Consider the following 22,004-nt stretch of genomic DNA (forward strand, 5'->3'; position numbering starts at 1 on the left):
GAAGACAGCTCTGGATATGGTAGTAAACAGTGTACCTGTTCGTTTTGTTTTGTGACTGTATTATGTAAAACTCAAAATGATAAAAGAAAATGAAATATTAGCCAAAACTAGGCTTCTAACAGAGATGAGAAACTTCTCTCTAATTAAAATAAGTATACTGTATAAGTTCAAAATACATAAAAATACATATTCCTAACATCTCTTTACAGTTATGCTCTAGTGTGCATGAGCAGTTCAAATGTAACGCATTGCTGTGAGAGTCTAAACAATGTCCATCACCCAGACATTACTTTCAAGAACTGCATTAAATTCAGAACGAAAATCTGGGAAGTTTTCATAGCTGTTAGCTAGCTGCAGAACATTCCCACACGTGCGTCCGACTGGTCTTCTTGTAAACTCTGTCATATCTTGAAATTCCACATAAATACTGTTTGTTACTATAAGGTCAGATCCGGTGCAGAAACGCATAAATTTCTGAAGTTTAATGTTATCCAGCTCTCTGATGAATCTTTTGAGATGATTTTTCACTTCTTTTTGTTGTGGAGTCAAATCCACAGCAAATTTCAGCAGCTGGCACACTTTTTTTGAAGTTGGTTGCAGTTCAGAGAATAACTTGGTCAGTCCCTCCGGACTGAGGGAGATATGGGGGTCGATGATCTCCCGCCAGCAGTCAATAACAAACATTGGTTTTTGGACAAGCTCTTTGTGTGCTATTTCATCAAGGATTGTAGGAAGAGTCTCAGCAGTGATTCTTTTTCTACAGCCATAACTGTCAAGAACTTCCACAAGATCATCCAAGTCAACTGCAGAGAAATCTTTTACTGCTTCCATCAAAACATCACATTCTTGGCTGCTGGCAAACTGTAGAAAGTGTGCTTTAAGATCACTGTAAACACCACTGAAAAGCACTTGTTCCAGAAAAGGGATTGCAAGTTTATTTGGAAAATACTGACATTCTTGGTAACCTTTCAGGAGTATTCGCCCAACTGCCTTCCATTTTTCAGCAGGAAAATCATGGCGAATGAATGGCACTTTAACGGTTGCACCTAGGGTGCATCGCTCATAAAATTCATGCCAGAAGCATGTGAGTACATCTCTTAGTATTCCTGATCCAGTGCCTGGTTCTTCTGTGTTGTCTGGAAGTATGCGCTTCACATTCAGTGTTTTGGTCAAAATCTCCTCATCAGAGAAAGCAGTAATCATGTCATGTAAAGTGTCAGTATGACGTATGGTGATTGTTATTATGTTCTCTGAATTAGGTGGACTGAGGGGTACAAGAAAACCCTCATAGACTAATGTGTCTTCTGTATCTTCTTCAGCATCAAAAATTGGACCAAAAGTAATTTCTGGATCATCTAAAATTTCTGAACCAGCGATGACTTCATCAAAATTACCCCTGACTTCCCCCACTTGCAATGGATTAATATCACTGCCACTGCTTTCTGAGACAAACACCACTTCAGATGTCTCGCTGGCATCTTCTTCAGGATCTTTTGGTTTTGTTGCAATGTAGAAGCGTAACATTGTCAGTCTCGCTGCCTCATACATATTGCCAATAGACTGGCAGGTATCATCAGTAAGGTGGTTCTGTTTAAAGTCCCAAACCTCAAACTTAAAATCTGTTTCACATCCCTTAGGAGATATGCCATTAGGAAAAAAAAGTTTCTTTCCTTCCTGAAGAATATCTTTTAATCCAGCATCAGTGGCCATTTGAATTTTTCTAGTGCCACCTCCCTGCTTCGCTCTCACCTGTTTGGCTATTTTTCCATCACTGTGTATCCATCCTATCTCAACATTGCGTGTTGCTTTTTGCTTCTTTGTCTGTCTTATTCCTGCATCTGTATGTGAAGTGTTCTCCTTTGGACTTTCTTTTCTGGTTTTCATTTTCTCACGAAGTTTTTGCAGAAGTCCTAGTTTTCTTTTTGACAGTGGTTGCTTGCTTTTGCAGAAATTGAAGACGGCAATTCGGTCTCCGTACGAGGGAATGTAGTTTGCCAAAGTTGCGTCATCCATCAGCGCTATGACGTGTTACACCCCGGCCTAGGCAACCGGAGTGCAACACGAAAAAAAGTAAAAATAAAGAAAAAAAAAAACACAAAAAAACCCCACTAAAGCTCACCACCAAAATCCCAAAACGAAAGTATCGACAAATCTATTTTACAGCTATTTACAGCAAACTATTTATTTACAACAAAACACCAAACTATTTACAACACGGGGGAGATCGCGACCATGACACACTGAAACACAGGGTTTAAATACATAGAGGGAGCAATCAGGAAAATGGACAACAGGAGGGAAACACAGCTGGGGCAAATTAGAACTGACGAGACAGGGAAACGTAAACTGAAAACACTAAGATAACACAGACTTTCAAAGTAAAACAGGAAACACATAACAGTCACGCCAAAAACAACACACCGACAACACCAAAACGTAACAGACGTCACAGTCAATCTGCACACAGGAAGAAAGAAAAGACAGTCATTTTCTGCAACATTTACACTGCAAAGCAATATTACAGTTAAGCCTCTTAGGTCACCACTAATGCCAGTAGGAGAGTATTGACTGTAGTTATCAGAAAAGCTATCTATTTTATGCAGGACAAAACACAATAATGAAAGAAGCAAACTAAGGCATAGCCTTTCAGTAAATAATAAATCCTCTTCTGTATTTAAAAAAAAAGTGGGACTTGATTGGTTATGATGTAGGTAGTACGTCTTCTAACGGTGTGTTCACACCGAACGCGATGGACGCGAATAGAGCGTCAGGTTTACATGTAAAGTCAATGGAAAGGCGCGATGACGCGCGATTGCGGGTCCCGCGAAAATTCGGAAGCAGATTTGCGTCGCGAAAACGCCAAAACGCGTGAAACGCGCGTCAGTGTAGCGCGTCTGGTGCGTTTGACTCGCGAATAAAACCACGCGCGTGAGTTTTTGTGTTGCATTTTGTGCATACGCGCGTTTCGCGTCTACCGCTCGAGTTGGAAAAATCTGAACTCCAGCGTCAAATCGCGCCGCGACAACCAATCAGGAGCCTGGTGACGTGGCTGTTACCTAGGTCAAAGGGGCAGATCCAGCCAAAGCCTTTCATACTTCAATGGAGGGGAAGGCTAATCAATGCGGTAGCAAACAACTCGGAGCTGTACAACACCAGCTGCTTTCAGTACCGAGACAGGAATAAAAAGGACCGAGCTTGGAGGAAGATATGTGAAGAGATCGGGCAACCTGGTAAGTTCATTCATTTCTCTTTTGAAAGTTTTCACTGACCCGGGAAGCCGCACAAAAGCTAGCAAGCCACCGCTATTTTCCCACTGACGTACAAATACGTTCTGCTTTTATGCATGTTGTCATTTAGGAATATATTTTATTGTTTATTAACAAACAGCACACAGTGGTCCCGCTGTTCATCCGTCACTGCTTTGCTTTTTCGCTGATTTTTTATTGCACAGTACAGCATTGCATTCTGCAGCCTGATTGACAAATCTCCTGCGCTTGCCAAATTTATCACGTTTGGTTTTGATAACCATCGCGTCCAATAGAAAAAACAGCACAAAAACACCCATAACTATGAGCCTCATTCGGAAATAGACACCTGCACCGTGAGGGAAAAAGACGCACGAAAGTGGCGGGCAGATGAAGACAAACCGCGGCATAATAATACTTTTACGTTTTGCAATCTACAAAGGTTTGCACTTTGAGAATCAATTGTGAGAACTGTGACCAGGGGCTAGTTATTCTGAGAACCCCTGCAATAAATGAGGGACCACTGTCTACTCTACGATTATTATATCCAACCTGTTAACATTTAATACTGTATTGATAGAACCAACTGATTCTGCAGCAGAGCATCCCCAGTCCCTGAGCTCCTGCTGCTGCACCCACAGATATGTACAGCAAGCACTGATACCTTTTTAGTCGGTGGGATTCCCTTTTACTAAATATCTACAACCAATCTGATTATATCCTGTTATTGTTTTTTTTTTTTTTTTCAATGTTGAAATTAAAATCTAGTAGCAGCCTTCTCATTTCTTTGTGTTTTGTGCTGTTTTACAGGCCCACAGAGGAGGACGGCTCCGAGGCAGATGAGGGACGGGTCCCAGGACGGTCCATCGGCGGTGGAGCTGGCCATCCTGGAGTCCCTGAAGAGGCCACACCAGTCTCCAATGGAGCATTTCCTCCTCAGCCTTGTTCCTGCTCTGGAGAGCAGCTGGTCCTTTTTATTCCTGTCTCTCTGTAAATTCTTATATTTTATATATTTATGTTTAATGTTTTTCTGTTTGAGAATTTTAATATTATTTCAAATAAATGTTTATAATGACTAATGTCTCAGTTCTACTACACAGCAAATGTTGGCACACAACTTGACACATGTAGAATTTATTTCATATTATACTAATGACAAAATATACTGATACAGTGGGATGCAGAAGTTTGGGCAACCTTGTTAATAGACATTATTTTCCTGTATAAATCGTTGGTTGTTACAATAAAAAATGTCAGTTAAATATCATACAGGAGACACACACAGTGATATTTGAGAAGTGAAAAGAAGTTTACTGGATTTACAGAAAGTGTGCAATAATTGTTTAAACAAAATCAAGCAGGTGCATCAATTTGGGCACCACAAAAAAGAAATGAAATGAATATTTAGTGTATATCAATGTGTGTGTCTCCTATATGATATATGGGGTGCCTTTGTCTGGACGTGCTTCCCATCCAGAGCTTCACAGCACAGAGGAAAGTTCCAGCGCTCCTGGAATCCCTCTATGATGGACCGCCAGTCTCCAGGTGAAGGCACAGCCATGAAGTCGTCCACTAGACAGTCCCAGATGGACGTCGCTGCCTGGGGGGTGATCTGGCTCACCGTGGACACACCGACTCTGAAACTGAACGCGATGGTCCTGAAGGAGTCCCCGGTGACAAGGAACCTGGACAAAATTGTTCAAAATCAGTATTATGTGTACTGCAGTTACAAAATACATTATTCAAATTCCAAAATACTTTTGTGATGTCAGATATAAATCACAAAACTTAAATCTTACATAAAACATTTTGTAATTATAAGGATAATTACAAAATGTATATTAGATAATATCTAAAACAGTTGTGTTTTGTTTTAACTTTAACATATCATAATTTGATTGGTAGCAACTTTCACAACTACAGTGAGCCAATCACTCATAATTCCTAAACATGTCAATCAGGTAGGAATGAAGTAAGACATTAATAGAAATAAAGAGTTGTGTGTTGACATGTAGCCCTTTCCTTGCTTAAATCATTAATATTTTTGAAAAATTAATCTGTGATAAGACAGCTTATCAAGATAGAACCATGTAACTAAAGATGAACCAAACTGTTCAGTTTTATCTAACTCTGTTTTAATAAAGGCTGGTGACCCCTGCTATAGAGTCTGACAGCTGCAGGGATTATATACAAATATTCAACTATCCCAGAATTAAACCAGGTCTAAATAAAAAGGAGTGAGTATCACTACAAAGGTTAACTCAGTGGTCCTAATGCTACAGTTTGATATCAGCAAACACCGAGCGCATACATTGATGTGACACCACAGCCATGCTATCATGCAAACACTGATAACAGCATAAATCGAATTAAATCGGGACTTGATGAGAGCTTCTGAGTATCACTAGAAATATTACAAAGAGTCGTCTCTGTACCACAGTTTGCTTTCAGTAAACACCGACAGCATTCACTGTTAGCATAGCACATCCATGTTAGCAGTGTATAACTGGATGGATTAGCATATTAGCACAGATATCAATAAAGGACTACCGTATTAAATAGTTTTACTAACCTCAGGCAGACGGACAGGCGCTCTGCAGGTGGGATTGAGCGGCTGTAGTTGGTGTCTAGGCGGGCGATGCTGGGACCGACGAGGGAAAGCAGGTCCTCAAACTGGCCGACGGTGATAGCGCTGGAATCGGCCGTCATCCAGGCGCAGCTCCTGGAGCAAGTGGTGAAACTCACCAAACTGCTCATGCCTCTGGAGGACCTGATGGACCCAGGTACGGCGAGGATGTCCTTTACGCCGCTACTCTGCTCTCCACAGTACATAGAGAAGGGAGACTCTCTCTTCAAGCGCTAGCTCGATAGCTGCCATCTTGCAAAGATACCGGTCTGGCACAACTCCCTCCCACATTCCTCCCACATTTCCGGTTCACGCGCGTCAAAATATGATATTTTGACGCGCGATGGATTTTTCTTGGACACGCGTTGAGACGCGAATGTACACGCATCAAATTAGGGGCGTTTGGGGCGTTTTATTCGCGTCCATCGCGTTCGGTGTGAACACACCGTAAGGATGTTCTACGACACTGTGGTGGCGTCTGCTGTCTTTTATGTTGTGGTCTGCTGGAGTGGTGGAATGGCAGAGAGGGACAGGGGGAAACTTAACAAACTGGTCGGGAGGGCCAGCTTTAGCGGTCTGCTAAAGTCCATTGAGCAGACTGGGGAGGAGAGGATGTTGTCTAAGCTAACATCCACCATGGACAACACCTCCACGCTCTCTGCATGAGACTGTACGACCACTGAGCAGCTCGATCAGCAGTAGACTTTTGTGTACACGCTTGTGTACATATCTCTGTACATTTTTATCTGTACATATGAATGTTACTTATGTATGTAAGACTATAACGCAGAGTCATAAATACACAGTCCATTTAGTCATTTAAGCAAAGGTATTACACATAGAACACAAAGTAACATTGTAAATCAGTCTTTGGCACAATATCGGGATTATTTCGTTATTTATTTATTTATTTTTGTGTTTATGCGAACAATATGCCTGATTTGCGACTTTCTGCACTTCCATTGGTTGTGCGAACAAACGTCACGTCACTCCGAGGTCAAAGTTCAACACGGCAGCGCTCCTCAGCCAGCACTTTTATATATAGGAGAAAGATGATTTCATTCTGACATTATAAACAGTTTGCTCATTTCTTCCGACACTGTACCACTAACGTATACACAGTTACATGCACTACATTAGCTTGTGTTAGCTAACATGTTGTGAGGGGATCGTCAGTCGGCCACCGTCAGAACAACAACCGGGGCTGTGTCGGTGGCTGTGTATGAACGCCACCCATTTTTCTGAGTGAAATATCCGCATAAACATTCGTTACAGCTTCTCCCCTCCGCTGTACTAAGTGTAACTTACTTGTACACATCAAATATATCAGTGATATTGGCAGGCGGCTAGCATCTGTAACACAGCTCCGCTTAACTGCCTTGAAAAACTCTGAAATAGTAGAACAATAAAATAAAATGCAACGAACCCATCTGGGATGATCCTGCGATCAACAACAGTTAAAACGTCAATTCACCTAGTATACTGTAACATCGTGAAACACGTTCATTCCTATATAACATTATAAGCTAACAAGCATGCTAACAGCTAACCGTAACTGTACTGTAACTGTTTTCCTGTAGAAATAGGAGACACCAAACTATTGCTCTTTTTGTTACTCACCTTCTGCTCTTCCATTAATAAAATAGCATCTTCGGGGACCCCTCGGCCACGCAAAAAGTCACTTATATCCACCATATTTAGTGAATTAGTTCTCCACCTGCCAAACTGGACACATCTCTGTCACTGAAGCTGGAAGCCTGCAGGTGCCCACCTCAAAATTCTGAGAAAAAAGTCAGAATTCTGAGAATAAAGTCAGAATTCTGACTTTATTCTCAGAATTCTGAGATTAAAGTCAGAATTCTTTTTTTTTTTTCCAGTGGCCCTAATCCTCTTCCGTATGGGACAGACATGACTGGGGGATAGGACAGGGAGAAAGAATAAAGAGAGGGAGAGAAAGAAAACCAAAGGGGAGAAGAGACGGTGAGAAGGGGGGGAAGAAAGAAAAAAAAGAAAGAAAAAAAAAGCAAACAAAAAAAACAAAACACCTGGGTCACCTGTATGGAGAAAAAAAACAGAAGAGAAAGCAAACAACAAAGAGCAACATAATAAAAAAAACAGCACCATCATAATAAACTAGCTAGCAGTAGATATCAGTAGATACTAAATAATAAACGATATTGTGCAGCACGCAAGATAGACAGCGCACAATGTGCTTCTAGGCAGCAGCCAAGAAAGCTGTAGTCCGCGTCTGTGAATACCCGTGTGTACACCTGTGTGCATACCTGTGTGGATCAGCATGCTTGCATTCCAAAGGTTTCTCCATGTAACGATCTGCTAGGGAGTGTGGGGAGCCATAGCCCCGTCCTCCAGGGTATGAAGCAGGTATGGAGGAGATCAAAACTCCAGCCATCCAGAGGCCCCCAGAACACAAGAGACCAAGGAAGACCAACAGAGGGGCAGCCGCACCACTGTCCCAGTAAGAGCTGAGGAGAGTCCCAGATGAGGGCTCACTCAACTGAGTGACCGAGCCCCAGGCCGAGAGGCCGGGGGCACCCCACCTCCGAAGTGGCCCGAGCGAGCCCCAGGCTCCAGGCCCCGATAAGCGGCCGCCAAGGAGTGAGCCGGTGTGTACCTGGACGCCCACCCCCGGACACAAAGAATCACCAACGCACCGACACCTGAGGGAGTCCGCCACTGGCAGGGGAAGTGGTGGTGGGTGGAGATAGGCCTCCAAACCTTGGAGGGCCTGAGATGTCCCCAGAGAGGTGGCGTCTGCTACCCAACCTGACATATAGACACAGACATACAGGCACACACAGATACAAACATCCATTCCCACCCTCATGCTCTCATATGCACTTACTCCACACTCATCCAACGTGGAGACAGACAAAAAGAGACGCTGTACACACGATCACACTCCCCAAGCATATTCTACGAACCGGGTCTAGGTACCCTTGCCCCTAGAGGGGGGAACTGCACCCAGACCCAGGTGGTGTTACCCTTTTCCCTGCGGTGGGGAGAGGCAGACCGCCCCGACTCCGCAGCAGCAGGGAGGCCCCACACCCCAGACCGCAGTCGGATGGCCAACTCCTCCTAGCCCCCCTGCTCCAGCAGGCCGCAGAGAACGGGGGTGAGAGAAGACTCCCAGGCTTAGGAAATCCAGAGGTTAGGTTTAAGGCCAGAAGAAAATGGGGGTTGAAGTTAGGGCCCAACGTCCAAATAGGGCTCTAGGCGGTTAGGTTAGGGTTGAAGAAAAGAACCTGTCCCTCCCGAAGGAGGAACAGAGCGTGCACGGGCCATCAACCCCGATGGTCCGTAGCCTCACATCCCTCTACCTCCATAATTGTTTTTTACTTTGAAAGGTAAGTATTTCTTTTTTAGAGGTTTGTCAAGGTAAGTATTCCTTTTTTGCAGGTTGCCATTCTCCGTGTCTGTTACTTTGGCTTGTTTTTAATAAAGAATTTTCAATCCCAATTTGTTTTCTGTGTGGTTTTTAATTTAGTTTTGAGTTATCTCCAATTTGAGTTTTTAAGGAAAATCAATAAAAGATGAATTAAAAGATGAAATAAAATCCCCCAAAATAACAAACTAACATAAAATAGAAAAAATTAAATGAGTATGCCCAGATTTCATCTGGGATCCTTCCTAATAGGATCCTCTTTGCTCTTGAATGCTTTGCTTCTTATATTGATTTTTATTGATTTTTATGCTGATTTTTTCCCTTTTTTCCGTGTGAGCTTACCTGCGATAACTTCTGGACACTTGTAGATCATTAGGACTAGAGTGTTCTTAACAGAAACAGCAACATTTTATGGTTACCTTGTCCTCAGCGCTCCGTGTGTCTGTGGCCTAGACACAGCTGAAGCCTGATTACAGCGTCTGGGCACCGAGCAGCCTCAATAGCCTGGAAAGGTGCTAACCGCTAGGCTAACTAGCAACAAGATGCCTTCCCTCTCCACAGATGACTACCACAGCCTCCTGCAGAAGATTGCAGTACTGGAGACAAAAATTCATCGCTTAGAAGTAAACGTGGAGGTAAATGGACTGTGTGGAAATGAAACAACCTTGCCTTTGATTCAAAACAATGGCGATGAGCAAGCTAGTACACAGCTAAGGAGCACAGATAACATGACCAAGAAAGTAGACTCTGTGCATTATTATAAATCCTCAAGTGATAATCCCCCCTTAGACTGTCTTGGTGCAAAACCAAGACATAAATCATGTCTCCTGGAAGGGGGAGGACGTATCACAGGCAGGGCACAGCGAGCTGAAATCTCTGAAACCGACTGGCCTTCACTTCCTACGAGACAGAGAAGCTCTTCTACCCCTATATACGGGAGGAAACAGGACTGGACAACCGTGAATAGGAAGGTTAACAACAAAACTCCAAAACAACTGAATGTGAAACTGCAGAACAGATTTGCTCCACTATCAAAGGACCCTGGATCTATATCGGACAACCATCCATCTAAAAGCAGCGAAATAAGGTCTGAAAATCTGTTGAAAAGTGAAAGGCCACAGGGAAAGCTAAAGGCTAGGCCTGAAACTCTGATTGTGGGTGACTCTGCCGTAAAGGATGTACAAAGGATGTGCGGTAAGAACACTAAAGTCCTCTGCTTTCCTAACGATATGGTCAACAACCTGAAGGAGAGAATTCTTCAAATTGCAGATGAATATCCAACTGTGACAAACATTGTTCTGCATACAGGGTCAAACGATGTGTCCAAACAACAGTCGGAGGTTCTGAAACGGGACTTTACTGGATTATTAAATACTGTAAACTCTCTGAATGCAGCTGTATTCATCAGTGGACCTGTACCGCCGGTCAGAGGAGGAGACGAGAGATTCAGCAGGTTGTTTGCACTGAATAAATGGCTTATATCAGCATGTGCTGACCACTCAGTGCACTTTATCGACAACTTTAATATTTTTTGGGAACGCAGGCATCTGTTCAAAGCAAATGGATTTAATTTTAACAAGTCAGGGGTGAAACTGTTCACCTCCAACTTGTTTTATTCCATACGTCATCCATCCGTGCTTGGTGCCAAGGCTGAGATAAACGAGGAGTTATCTCATAAAGAGGAACAAACAGTACTCCAAGAACAGACAAAGCCCAGCAGAAACCTTGAGGAGGAGCTCCATTTGCCCCCACCCGGGAAGAGCCTCAGAAAGGAGAGACATCCATGGCATCTGAGGAAGAGCCTCAGAAAGGAGAGACATCTAAGGCAAGAAGAGGGGTCCCTATTTGCCTCCAACTCTCTCAACAACACCAACGACCAGGACAAGGGACCACGACCTTCCCCAGTCCCCCAAACCCCTGACAGGCCATCACCCTCCTCCCCCTCCCTTTCTCCCTCCTCCCCACACCTGAAATTCACTGAGGAGATGATGGAGCGGGTCAATGCTGGGCTCAGATCTACCCCCCGTCCCAATCCCTTTTTGTCCCCCATAAACCCCCCACCAGAGCGGCCAAAGGTTCGCCATCGAGCCCCACCCTCAACAGAGCAATCGAAGTCACATTGCCCAGCCTCGCCCCCCTTAGTTCCTCTTCATGCCCTGTCTCCGCAGTCTGATGCGTGATGTGTGAAGGGTCCGGGCTGTGAGGATTATGGCAGTGATGACTTTTCCCAGGAGAAGCTGGGACCCTGTTTACTAGAAGGTTTTAAAATTTCTGTACTTTTAGGTGACAGGAGACATGTGGCCTGGTCAAAACACAGAGAGCTGCACTCTAAAAGATCTTTAAACATAGTAAACATACCTTGTGTGCCACAGACTGCTCCCAAACACGAGGGGACAAGTAATACCTCTAAAACACTTAAGTTGGCTTTATTAAACATTAGATCTCTAGCTGGGAAAACATTTTTAATTAATGATTTAATCACTGAGCACAGCCTTGATTTTATGTTTTTAACTGAAACTTGGTTGGACCAAAGTAACAGTGGAGCTGTTCTCATCGAGACGACCCCTCCTAACTACAGTTTTATCAGTGAGGTCAGGGCGAGCAGGAGAGGAGGAGGGGTTGCTGTCTTATTTAATGAATCATTTCAATGTAAGCAGCTATCTCCTGGAAGTTTTCAGTCTTTTGAATATGTGGCTTTACAGCTGAAGGCCCCATCCAAAGTTGTGTTTCTTAATGTTTACAGGCCTCCCAAATACTGCACAGACTTTTTTAATGACCTCAGTGAACTGCTGTCTGTGATCTGTGTTGATTTTGACTGTGTAATTATTGCTGGGGATTTTAACATTCATGTGGACAACCCTCAGGACAAAGGGACTAAAGACCTGAGTAACACTCTGGGCAACTTTGGGCTGACTCAGCATGTAACAGAGGCCACACATAATAGAGGACACACTCTTGACCTACTGATCTCCAAAGGCCTGAGCATTTCAAAGGTTACTGTGTCTGATGTGGGCCTGTCTGATCATTACTGTGTTTTCTTTGAAAGTAAAATCTCAGCCCACACAAATATATCAACAACAGTGATCACAAAACGGTGTATAACTGAACACAGTAGTGCAATTTTTAACCAGGTCTTCCCATTAACACCTGACCTGCCCAGAGGGTCAGTCAATGAGCTCGTCAATAGCTTCAATGCTAACATGTTAAATGTAATGGACACTATTGCTCCCATTAAGGTGAAGGTTATCTCTGGAAGGAAAAAGTCTCCATGGAGAAACTCCACACTGGTGAAAAAAGAAAAAAGAGAGTGTAGGAAAGCTGAGCGCAGATGGAGAAAAACAAACCTCCAGGTTCATTATGACATTTATAAAGAGAAACTTTACAATTATAATTTACAACTGAGGAGTGCAAGGAGGTCCTACTTCTCTGACATCATCACTAAAAACAGCCATAATGCTCGGGTCTTATTTTCTACAGTTGACAGGCTAACAAACCCTCCTGTGTCAGTGGCAGCTGAACTTCATTCGACCATGGCCTGCAATGACTTTGCCAAATTCTTCACTGAAAAAATCCAAAAAATTAGACAAGCAATTGGTACATCAACAGCAGATCCAGGATATGTACTGTGTCCACCAAAAAACTGTTTAAACACCATGAAACAGTTTCAACCTATTAACAGCAAAGACCTGGAGGACATCTTAGGTAAACTGAACTCCTCCTCCTGCTGTTTAGATGTCCTGCCAACAAGTTTTTTCAAAAAGGTCTCAAAGACTTTAGAGTCAGACCTGTTACAGATCGTCAACTTTTCTTTATTATCAGGTGTGTTTCCAGAATCACTAAAAACTGCTGTAATCAAACCTATACTGAAAAAGGACAATCTTGACAAGACACAAATGAACAACTACAGGCCGATCTCAAATCTCCCATTTTTAAGTAAGATCATTGAAAAAGCAGTTTCTCAACAGCTCAGTTACTTCTTAAAACAGAATAATTGCTACGATGCCTTCCAGTCAGGTTTTAGACAGAACCACAGCACTGAAACCGCTCTGACCAAAGTGTTTAATGACATATGTCTGAATACAGACAGTGGAAAAATGTCAGTCCTAGTTTTACTGGATCTCAGTGCAGCATTTGATACAGTTGACCACAACATATTACTCAAACGACTGGAGAACTGGACAGGTCTTTCAGGAACTGTACTAAACTGGTTCAAAACATACGTAGAAAACAGGAAATACTTTGTATCAATAGGTAACTTCACATCTGAGCAGACAAGTATCACATGTGGAGTTCCCCAAGGTTCCATCTTGGGACCCCTTCTGTTTAACATCTACATGCTCCCACTGGCACAGATTATAAACAACAACAAAATAAACTATCACAGCTATGCAGATGACACACAAATATATATCACAATGTCACCAGGAGACCGAGGCCCTGTACAGGCTCTTGGTAAATGCATTGAGGAAATCAATGACTGGTTGTGCCACAATTTTCTCCAGCTAAACAAAAACAAAACTGAGGTAATAGTCTTTGGCGCCAAAGAAAAACGATTACAGGTCACCAGAGAACTTCAATCTATACATCTAAAAACCACAAACCAGGCGAGAAATTTGGGTGTAGTGATGGATGCAGACCTAAACTTAGAAAAACACATTAAGACAATAACAAAGTCAGCTTACTATCACCTCAAGAATATATCAAGGATAAAAGATCTGATGTCTCAACAGGACCTGGAAAAACTAGTCCATGCATTCATCTTTAGTAGGCTTGATTACTGTAACAGCATCTTTACAGGTCTACCTAAAAAATCAGTCAGACAACTACAGCTCATTCAGAACTCTGCTGCTCGAGTCCTCACTAAGACCAAAAAAGTGGACCACATCAGTCCAGCTCTGAGGTCCTTACACTGGCTGCCTGTCCGTCAGAGGATAGACTTTAAAGTTCTGATGCTGGCCTATAAAGCTCTGAATGGTTTAGGACCAAAATACATCAATGACCTCCTGACCCAGTATGAACCATCCAGATCCCTCAGGTCATCTGGATCCGGTCTTTTATCAGTTCCCAGAGTCAGAACCAGACACGGAGAAGCTGCATTCAGCTTTTATGCTCCTTATATCTGGAACAAACTCCCAGAAAGCCTCAGATCAGCTGAAACACTCAGTTTTTTTAAATCCAGGTTGAAGACTCACCTGTTCTCAGCTGCATTTGAATAAAGCACCAAATCCACACTTTAAGCTTAAATTTCAAAACTTACATTTAACTACTGATTTTATCTACTGTTCTGATTTTATCTGTTTTGATTTTATATACTGTTTTGTTTGTTTGTTTGTTTGTTAATTAGTTAGTTAGTTTATTTGCTTGTTTTAATCAATTTTAAATCATGCTTTTTATTTGTTCTTGTTTCTAATGTCTCTGTAAAGCACTTTGAATCACCTTGTTGTTGAATTGTGCTATACAAATAAACTTGCCTTGCCTTGCCTTGCCCTTGTCGCGACGTTTTGAAGGTGTTTCTTCTTCCTCAGGCGAGGGCATACTGAAGAGCAGTGGGTTTGAGGCTCCTATTTATACTCTCCCCCCTGATCCCGCCTCCTTGGCTGTCTTTGGCTTTTCTGTATTATGTTTTTTTCAAGATTTTTGCTTGTTCTTCTCATATCCAATTCCAAATCTTCCACACTTTTTGGCTCAAAATTTTCCTTTCTCCTTTCTGTCTTCTTTTCCAGTCTTTTTGTCATGTCTGAGTGTGGGCAGGCAGGAAGGGAGGACCCAAAATGCAGGACTCACTGAGGCGGAAGTAATTCAAAACACACAGCTTTATTGCTGGTAAGAAGCAGAACAGAAAAACACTAACTAAACTGGAAGAACGGAATAAGTAGGCAGGAAGGCTGGCTGGCAAACGGAGCACACAGAGGAAGCGAGGGTGAACAGACGTTAACGATGCGACACCGAGTAGGGGAAGACACAGACACTAAATACAAGAGGTGAACGGAGCAAAGAGGAAACAGCTGGGAGACACGGCTGACGTTGATTACACTGACAAGACAGGGAGAGCACAAAGCTGAATGCACTGACAAAGGACACAGACCTACAAAATAAAACAGGAAGCACACGCCAGACAGAGACAGACTCGTAAACAGGCATAATGACGTCATGGACAAACAGAGGGACATACGGGCAGAGAAGACTAAGCACAGGCAACCTAAACCAAACATAAGGGCAAGATAACAAACCTAAACCAGAAATAATCATCATCGTCATCAACATCATCATCAGATAACTAAAGAATCAGAATATAATTGTAATCAAAACAGTATCACCAGAGAATAACTAATCCATAATGCAAAAATAAACCAAAACATAAGAAACTCAAAATGCTGGGTCGACCCGACCCAGGACCGTGACATTTTTCCTCTCTTCCCTTTCTCTTTTCCCTTTTCATCATCCTTTTCTTTCCCTCTCCTGTCCTCTGCCCAATACCCTTCCTTTTGGTCTACATCTGTCCTCTTTCTCTTCCGAATTTTGGGCTACTACAATGCCGACTTGGCTTTAATACTACACTCTCAACCCTGCTTGGGGAAGACTCAACCCGACTTGGGGAGTAATTTAGAAAGGAGATGTAACGTTGGGTTAGGCTTTAGGTTTCAGCTGGGGTTAGGATTACTCGGGCTTCAGATCCAGTACTGGGGTAAGGTTTAAGATTTAATTTCCAAAAATGAAGTAGAAATGGGATTATTCAAAATTGTAAAGATTTTAGGGCCAGATTAGATCAGGGGGTATATACAATAGGGCCAAAGTCCAAATTTAGGTTGGGTAATTTGAGATAAACAAATTGGTTAGGGGAAATCAAAGTTGGGGAAATCCAATGCACAGACCATACCTGCTCCCATCTCAGGCGTCCAGGACCTCCCCAGTGGAGTTCCAAATGGAATGTCATAGATGCGGTTAGAGAGGTGGGGGGAGGAGGAGGGGTGTAGGGTTAGGATAATGATAATAGCAGGTCACCCTTAGGGGCCTGAGTGCACTGTCCATCAATGGGGGCTGAGTAGCCTCTGCCCGGCGGTTCCAAAAATTACCCATGTCTAGGGTGTACGAGCTAATGGGCCATCGCGACGCGTTTCAGCATTGAAGTGCCTTCCTCAGGCGAGCCCAGTCAAATGAGGTCTTCCTTTATACAGGCTTTCTTTTATTTCCTTAATACAGGCTTTTTTTCACAGGTAAGTATTTCTTTTTCTCTCCTTTAGGTTTTTTGCGGTAAGTATTTTTCCTTTTTATTTCTTTCCTTTATACAGGCTTTTTTTAAACAGGTAAGTTTTTTTATACAGGCTTTTTCAGAAACAGGTAAGTTTTTTTCTTTATCTTTAAGTTTTTTCCTTTGCTCTTTTCTCTTTAGGGTTAGGGTTAGGGGTTAGGTATTAGGAGATTGTGTCTTTGTTGTCTCCATTTAGAGTTAGGTTGCACGGTCCTAGTGGCCGACTGGACCCTCAATCTCCTTGTGATCTTATAGTGTTGCATAAGTGCTTGTCCTCTCCAATATATAATCCCTGTTTGATTATGTTTATCCAGGGAAATGGCTAAAAGTGCTCAGGTCTTGATAAAAATAGGCTTAACTAAAAACAAACATGTGAACAGACCCTCCCACACCTCCATAGGGGAAATCTCACCCTTTTATATAAGAAATTAATTTAATTTTTGGAGTTAGTAAATATAATAATACATGCAGCTGTTGTGAAAACCAGCAAACACAATCAATTATTTTTCAAAACTTTTATTTACACATCCATGTTAGTACATTTTTTGGAGGCTAAGGAAGATCTGCTGACATATCAGTGTACTTCTTGATCCCCTTGTTTGGGTTGGATCTACTATAAAACATAAATAATTACTAAAACATAAATAATAATACCTAAAAAAACCTAAAAGCACAACCTATTCCCCCTCTCACAATGTTAAAAATAGCATAAATAAGCTAAAAATAACATTTACCCAGGGAATTATAATAAAAACCAAGGCTATTCCACTGACCGCCAGGCTGTCCAAAGTGGATTTAAAAGACCAGCTCAATGAAGTTACCCAATACTAAAACCCACAGGATGATATTTATGTTAAAATTCTCTTCATCCTGGGTGGTCCTAAGGTCAATTTAATTGATTTTTCATCTTTAAAAGAATCCAGCCCGCTCCCCAGTGCATCCATTTTATCTAACCTATGCCTCCACATGACTCTGTGATATGATTTTTTCATTGGCAGCAGTGTTACTTTAAACTACGCCGCCTCAAATCAAGGCTCACTTTTTACTGATATATTAAAATGAAATGGGGTTAGGGTTAGGGATGTGGAATTGAGTCCGGTCCCGAAAGGGTCCAGACGGTGCTCGGTCCATCCCTCCACCCCTGCCACTTGTCCCCCGCTGGACACGTCTACGGGAAGGCAGCCGCCCTCTCCCGTGACGCACCACCGTCCAGCCTTCTGAGTCCATCCGGGACCCCATGGATTTTTTTCTATCTCTTGATGTCGCCTTTGTTATCTTTATTTAATAATTGTTTTAATGTGCTATTTATTCCAGTTAGATATGTAAATTATGTGTATATGAATTTACAATCACAAACAAGGCGAGAAAAAAAGAAAAAGTAAAAAAAGTAAATGAAATTTGTTTTTAAACAAAAATAGATGAAATTAATAAAATTGTTTAATTTTTAATAAGTGAAAACCAATGAATTAATGTGCCCACTGCCGCGACGTTTCGACCCAAGATAGGTCTTCCTCAGGCTGGGGCACAATGAATAAGCTGGGAATGCACAGAGAGAGAGAGATGTTGCCTCTTCAACGGTCAGCTCCCAAATGAGCTCCTCTCTACTGTGCAGCCTTTTATAGGCTTGGTTTCCAACGTGAGTTTTTTTCGAATTTTAGGTTAGGCAATGTATTTTGAAATGGCTGGGATGGTTTTAGACTAAAATGAATGTGTGTTTTTTAACCTTTGTAATAAAATTGCATGAAATGTATTTTTATTTTGTATATTATGTGAATTTTCAAAAAACTGTATTTTTAAGTGATGTATATGAGATTTTAAATTTGCATTTTTATGTTTTAAATCCAATCGTGTTTTTATGAATTTTTAAGTGACGTATATTAGATTTTAAATTTGCATTTTTATGTGTTAAATCCAATCGTGTTTTTATGAATTTTGGTGAGTTATATAGAGAAATGAGTTTATGATTTGAAAATTGTATTTGTGTTTTTAGCCAAATTGTGTTTTTATGCTTCTTGGAGTTGTGTATTTAATCAACATGTATTTTTAGGGGTTTTAATAAATTTTGATTTAATAACATGGGTTAGGGTTAGGGTAAATAATTGGGTTGGGGCCACAATCATAGTGGTTAGGACGTTGGTTATGGCCCCGTCCCCCCTGGGGGGGACCGAGGAATGCACGGTCCTTCCCTCCTGGGCCCCTCCCTCCCCGGTCCCAAGAAGACCAATCCTGGTCACGAGATTGGGGTCGATAAGTATCGGGCCGCATACGGGAGCGACCCCTCCTCCCATAGCGGACCTGCTGCCACCCCTCATCAGACATGATGGAGGGCTAAGTAATTCTTTTCAATATTTTTTTGTTGGTTTTTGTGTTTTTTACTTTTTTTACTTTTTAATTTTTTATAAACAACCAAAAAAAAAGAAAAATCAAAATCCAAAAGGAGAATAAAAACTCTTAAAAACTAAAAACGCCCCGAAAAGGGTTCAAAACTAAAAATGCCCTGAAAAGGGTTCAAAAAAAATTAATCGTGTGCCACTGTGGCGACGTTTCGACCAAATGTGGTCTTCTTCAGGCCTGGGCACACTCAAAACTAAAAGCAGTCTGCTGCAGAAAGAGCGACTGTCTTCGTCGAAGGGCAGCAAAAGAATGAGCCTGGCCTGCAGGCTCACCCCTTAAATAAGCTCTGGCTCCGCCTTGACGGCTTCTGAAATTTCAACAAAAAGAAAAGGAAAAAGAAAACCCCACAGTAAAAAATGGAGTTAAACATTTTTTAAACTTTCAATGAATTAAAACTACACCATATGAACTAACATGAACTGAATGGTGTGTATATACTGAAGAAAATATAATCTGATCAAACATTATTCAGCTTTAAATATTGTTCAGCTTTAAAGTTACTGTGCAACTGTGTAATAAAAATGTGCTCACGACTTTGGCCTTGAGAGCGATAAGAAGCGATCGCCTCATCCTGCAGGTGCAAGATATCTGCAAGCGAAGAGACTAGAACACCCAAGGCCGATTTCCTTTTATGGAGTTGTTTTTCTGCTAATGCAGCACTTTCCTCACAACCCCCTCCTGTAAGTTTTAGAGAATATATACCCATCCTCACAGCAAATCTTAGGAATCTCCTGATGTGAGCTGTGTTGAGAGGTTGTCTCTGTCTCAATAAAAGTTCACTGATTCCCCATCTGCCGCAGGTGTCCGGTTGTCTTCATTCTCCGCCAGCCTGGTTAAGTCAATTCCTCCTTAACATCTAAAAGAACCTATTTAATGAAGGATGACGGGTTCACTTTGTGTTTAATATTATTCTATTGCTGTTGTTGTTTTTTTTATATCCTTCAATTGGCGTCACGAAACAGGATCCGCTCCAGGTCAACTGGAACGGATGGGAGGACTTCGGCCGTGGTCTGAGTGAACGGAGTTTGGACAAAAGCTGTGTGCACACAAAAACAAGGTAAGCAGACCTTTTATTTCTGCTATATTGAACATTATAAAAATACTTAGTGTCCAAACTCCTAGTAATTCATAACCAAAATTGTCTGGCTTACTTAAGGCTTGTTGAGAATCAGACAAGTGAATAAGAAATAAGTGAATAAGAGATAAGTGAATAAGAAATAAGTGAATAAGTGAATAAAGATAAGAGTGAACTGAGGTCTGACCACGGTTGCAGCCGACGGGTTGCTCTCCGGTGTCGGATACATACCTCAGTGCAGGTCTGGGACCTTGAAAGGGTTTATTAGTAACGCCTTTCTAAACAAATTAAAAGGTTAAAGGCCTTGAGAATATTTTTTAGTAATATTCTCTAAACTACAGAAGGGTTAGGAAGGCCCAGAGGACTTTATTAGAAAAGATCCTCTAAAACTTAAAAAGGAGAAGTACTGGTTGGAGTCCAAAGGAGGGGTCCCTTTGATCAATAGGAGAAAACGGATCTCTTCTTAAAACCCCGATGATTTTAGTGTTTTAAATGTTTTGATGTTCTGTTTGATATTGGACACACATAAATACACGCTGAATGCTTGCTGTGGAACACTGGGCAGGACAGTTTGGTTCTCCGTTGTTCACAGATTACACAATTAAAGGAACTAGGTTCCTCTTTTGGTTAAAATAATACACCACACATAGAATTTTTTTTTACACATTTATTACATACATAAGGAGGGTAATGAGTGACTGCAGGTAATGTATGAAGTGTGAATGAGACGTGTGAACAAGGTGACAACCAACTAGCACCCCTATCAGGAAGCTCTAGGCAAGGTTACCCGCCAGACTCCGGTTTGGTAGAAGCTTGGTAACACCTGAAGGGATATTTCAGTGCTGACTCACCTTTAAAGCAGCGCCCCAGCTGTTAGTGCCTAACAGAGGCAGAAACCCAGCTGGCCCAAATTCTCCTTTAAAATCAATAAAAGAACACTCCTCCATTGACAGTAAAATGGATGGAGAATTAGATCGAGAAACTAATGATGATGGTTGGGGTCCCGGTGTTATTCTTAGCACATTGGGAGAACAATTAACATGTGTTGAGACAGTCATCAACTCCACACACCAGCCTAAAGAAGCAAAAAAGCAGAAAGAGTCATTGAGGAAAACAGCTGTAAGGTTAATGAAAGAAAAGGGAAAGGACGAGGGGAGTAGTGGTAACTGGGGAATAATTTGGCAGAATAAGGCTATGCAGGCAAAAGAGAAAGAGGAAGAAGCCAACTCAGCAGCAGCAGGTGCAGGTGTGATGAGCGGGGTGAGACACAGAAAGGAAGCAGATAAGCACGCAGGCCGCAAAGCTAAATTTAATCACTGGGTGTGTTTATGGGAAACTGCAAAACCACACATGAAGAAAAATAGGTCTCAGCCACCTCCCTATTCTGCCTCAACTCCTCCCTCAGCAGGCATATATCCGGTACTTAATATCTCTGGTGGAATAATGACTATTGGAGAAGAACCGCCCGTAGCTCCAACTCCCATAGATACCAAGCATTTTTGCCCAGGAAGCTCCTCTCTGTCGGCGACATCCTCAGCTAGTAGTAGAGCCCCCTCTTCTATGTCCCATTGTTTTGGAACCGGATCTGAGGGCCTAACTGACCCCCCTGCGAGCGCACCATTTGCGGTTCGAATGAACAGACAGGAACCCACTGAACAACAATTAACTGATCAAGAAGCAGCATTACGCAGCTGCTTAAATGAACATAGGTCAGTGGTCCAGGTGAATAATCGTGTTGCGTCAGCCCCTCTTTCCCGGTCCAACCCCTTTGCCAGCACTCCTGTCGCTGTTAAAGGAGATCTGACCGCTACTGCAAAAACTGAGCCTGGCACTTCACCAAATGTCACAGTTACCATGTCTTTGGTGGGCCGTCAGGATCCGGAAACACAGATGAGTTTAGCCCACGTTTTTGCTGACACTGCTACCCCACTAGGCGGGGAAGAAACTGAGGATACTGATGATGAACTCAGTGACCTTAACAATACACCCCCCTTTACCCCTCCCAGTTTAGG

General features: G+C 42.3%; 1 pseudogene; it reads right to left on the reverse strand.

Moving 5' to 3' along the window:
• Positions 1–261: 261 nt before the first annotated feature.
• LOC146583928 (uncharacterized) lies at positions 262–8,175 on the reverse strand (annotated as a pseudogene).
• Between the last annotated feature and the right edge of the window lie 13,829 nt (positions 8,176–22,004).

This window comes from Mchenga conophoros, linkage group LG1, assembly GCF_057382185.1.
Source record: "Mchenga conophoros isolate Kocher_MC1m ecotype Shallow Benthic linkage group LG1, M_conophoros_male_GT1.1, whole genome shotgun sequence".
In the NCBI taxonomy this organism is placed as follows: domain Eukaryota; kingdom Metazoa; phylum Chordata; class Actinopteri; order Cichliformes; family Cichlidae; genus Mchenga; species Mchenga conophoros.